Source organism: Belonocnema kinseyi, chromosome 2 (genome assembly GCF_010883055.1).
Source record: "Belonocnema kinseyi isolate 2016_QV_RU_SX_M_011 chromosome 2, B_treatae_v1, whole genome shotgun sequence".
Taxonomy (NCBI): domain Eukaryota; kingdom Metazoa; phylum Arthropoda; class Insecta; order Hymenoptera; family Cynipidae; genus Belonocnema; species Belonocnema kinseyi.
In genome coordinates, this window is record NC_046658.1 from 31,416,420 (window position 1) to 31,420,349 (window position 3,930).

Below are 3,930 nucleotides of genomic sequence, written 5' to 3' on the forward strand. Positions count from 1 at the left end.
TATAACTACATTTTCTGTCTTCTTCTTTTAATGCATCTAGTAAATCTCCTACATGTGAAAGTGTATCAGGAAGCATTTTAATCATATAACTTAATTTTTCCTTTTCGTTAATTTCTGCACCCGCATTTTTCAGTTCATTTATAAGCTTTTCAAACTCATTAAAGAAGGATACTGAATTTTCAAAGTCTTTTAATTTTAATCTACCTAATTTCTTGCGAATAACAATTTGTAAAGATGTGGACGTCTTATTAAACATAGTATCAAATTTGTCTAATATATTTTTAGCAGTTTCTTCATGAATAATAAATTCTAAAACTTCATCACTTATCGAACAGTAATGTATATTCTTCGCTTTGACCTCTTGATCATCCCAGTCTTTATCTTTATCATCATTAGTTTTAGCGCGTGTAACTACTTTATCACAATGTTTACTTTTCATGTAGACTAAAATTCTTTTTTTCCATAAATTATAATTTTTACCATCAAAAATCGGTACTTTGACGTCTTCGTTACCCATGATTACTTTGCTTTTTCAAAATTATAACCTCAAAATTGAACATGTGCTCAATACTAGCACCGAGTACGCTTACGAAGTACAAAGTGTAATCCTTTTATATCCACTTAATCGTTTCAAAATCCATCAAAATAACTTTATATCTTTATTGAATAGCTATTTATCTTCAATATTCTTCAAATATTTTTTCATTTAGTCAATATGACTCAGAAATCAACGATAAAATTTTTCTCTTTCAACTTTCAATTTTCGAAATAAATTAGGAAAAAACGTATTTTTATTACCTTGGTGATCCTCAAGTAACAAACCATTTATCAAATTTTTCTCCTTTATGAAATCATTTGATCGAAATTTTATTTCCAATATGCTTCTCAGATAACCTCTGTTACCATGTGCTCTTGTAGCATAAATCAATGTGTACGCCAATCTCAAAATTCGATTCGTAATCCTCTTGAATCTTGTTCAATATTCAGTATTCTTTAATAATCTTTACGTAAATTATATCTTCTTGCTTTTTCTTCTTTAATAATATCAATATTTTTCTTCATAAATAATTTATCCAATATTGTACTTTGACGAAAATTCAAAAATTTTACTTCAACTTTTTGACAACTTTTCAATTTTAAACATACTTTCAATTTCTAACCACGCTCTGCTACCATGTTGGAATTAAGGTATAAATAAGAATATGATTTATTTAAACATTATATATTGTCAAATGAAATATGTACAAGTGAATACTGCAGAGACACGGTCTGCCTCGTGCAGCCGCTCTTACGGAACTAACTCCATTTCATCTCACAACTATTCACACACACACTATATCGGCGCTGCGTGCGCATACTTTTCTGTACATGCGCACTAATCAACATACCTTGGCGGGAAATATGAATTCATATATTTCAACAAATATAAAAACAAATTTTCGAGAAAAAATATTATTTAAACAAATTACAATAATTTAAATAATTAAAAATTGATTAAACAATGTTAATAAACATTCCTCTCTTGCCCTCTGGACTTATTCACTTGGGATCTCTAGTTCAAGTCTCGATACATGAAATTTTTATTATTTTTTTCCGGAATTATCTTGACCACGAATTAAGGCGAATTGACACGCATCTAATTCGTGCTGCTTCAATTCGTTACGAAGAATCAGAAAGCGAAAATTGGGCGGATTTAAGCATTTTAATTCGCCGCAAATCGCCCCAATTAATTTCTTTTTACTCGGGTTCTTTCTGGCCATATTTTTAATTTGGGAGATCAACCTCCGACCATCTCGCAGCTGCAAGTTCTTCTTATGAGAACCTACCATCCCGGTAAGAAGGTTTCAATTGATTAAAATGTAAACGTTTCAATTGGTTTTCAATCGTATATTTGAATATATCATTTCGATGATAAGAACGTCAAAACGTGATAACGAGAGCAATTGGAATGAGTGCAGCGCCAGCGAAACGATTCAAATGCGATTAAAGTGTAGTCAAAAAAAGGACTAAACGAAACAGAAAAAAATTTGCCATAAGGACAACCGCAGGATTTCGTTGGGAGCGGGTGGTTATCTGAAAAATTGCACCCGCTTCCAGCGAAATCGCGGTAAAATTTTAGCCACAACCACGTCTCACAACCGTGAGATAGGTGGTTACAGTCTGTAAAGGAATCAATACGATGATCCAGCAAAAGCCTCGTGCACCCTAAGAACACGGAGTGACCCAAGGACAACCGCCTTCTGCATTTTTCCCGCAAGTGTTCTAGCATATTGTTGACACGCAGGGATGCTTTTTAGGCTATTAGCAAGTGAAAGCTTGGCACCTCCAAGAGCGCCGATGATAAGGACGATCAGTTTAACAGAATGTTCCGGGTACAATCGTTGCAACTCCCTTATAAGGTCTCGATACCTCTCTTTCTTCTTATTCTCCTTGGCTATGATGTTTTTGTCAACTGGTGCCGAAAATTCGATGACGAACATGGTTCGCTTCTCGAAGTCAAGAAGAACCATATCAGGCCTCGAGTGAGCAACAGAAACAATTGTCGAGAATATAAAGTTCCAGTATATGCGGCACTTCCTATTCTCGACAATTGACTCAATTTCCCTAGGAGCATTTAGAAGAGTGATATTAAGGTGAATGCCGTAGCAGTGACAGAGATGGTAATAAAGCACTCTTAGTGCCGCATTGTGCCTTTGAATGTAGGTCGTTCCCGCGTGTGTTGGACAACTAGATAGTATGTGAGCTAAATGCTCGGGGTGTGCATGGCACGCCCTGCAGCTATCATCGGTAATGTCTTGGCTGAAAATGTGGCGACGGTATGTTAAGGTGGAAATGACATCGTCTTGGCATGCAAAAATGAAACCCTCTATAACAGATTTCAATCCGGGCGATTTAAGGAAAGCAAACGTTAACTCACAAGACATTGACTGATCCTTCATATTTCTGTGAAAGATACCGTGCATCCTCTTATCGAGGAGCTGTTCACGAAAGTTTTTCTCTTGTGATTTCTCAATCCGGGCTTTCAGGAGTGATTACTCGAGATAGATTAGATTTGATGCATTTTGCCCACCCCTAATACTGAAGTCAAGTCCGACTGTTTCAGCAGCCTCCTCCGCTGCTTTGTATAGAAATGCTCCTTTGCCCACTTCTTCGTGATTCCTGACCATTTTAAGAAGAGGGTCTCTTCCATTTGCAACTCTATGTGCTGTACCCTTGACGGCGTGAGATGTACAGTCGCGGAACGGAAGGCTTAAGATGCATGCTTTTGTTCATGTGCTTTACCTTTCTTGTCCCGATATCAAGAGATCTGAGCTCGTTCTTCGTCCATGGAACTACCCCAAATGAATAGAGTAGTACCGGGACGGCAAGCATGTTCGTTGCAGATACTTTATTCCTCGCCTACAGTTCGGAAGACCAAATCTGTCGGATGAGACGTTTGTATCTGCTTCGGAGAATATTCTTTATAGATGTCACATCCTGAATGCGGCTCTGTGGCACGCCCAGGTATGTATAAGTCTCTCCAGTGCAAAGATTTATGGCGCTTCTATCAACGAGCTCAGGATCTTCAGGGATGCCATTAAGTTTTCCTCGCAACACATAACTCCTTGAAGCTATTTATATTTTCTGAGTCTTCGTCCAGTCTATGCTGAACTTCGTAGACTTCTCTCTAAAATACTTCGACCTCCTCTGGTTTGGGTGGGTGTTCGACAGTAACTGGAAAATCTTGGAAGAGTCGAGATGGGTCAGAGAGAAACTGTTGATTTTCTCTGTCCCACCTCTCCCTCCGCTCTAGACTTCTGTTAGCGTCAGATAGTATCCATATTCTCGCAACAATATGCTGCTTGATGGTCAGCAGCTTTGACTTGTTAAGTGTGTGATAACGGGTCCGGAGTTCGCGCGCGAACTTTCGAACCTTGGCGGTAAAATTCC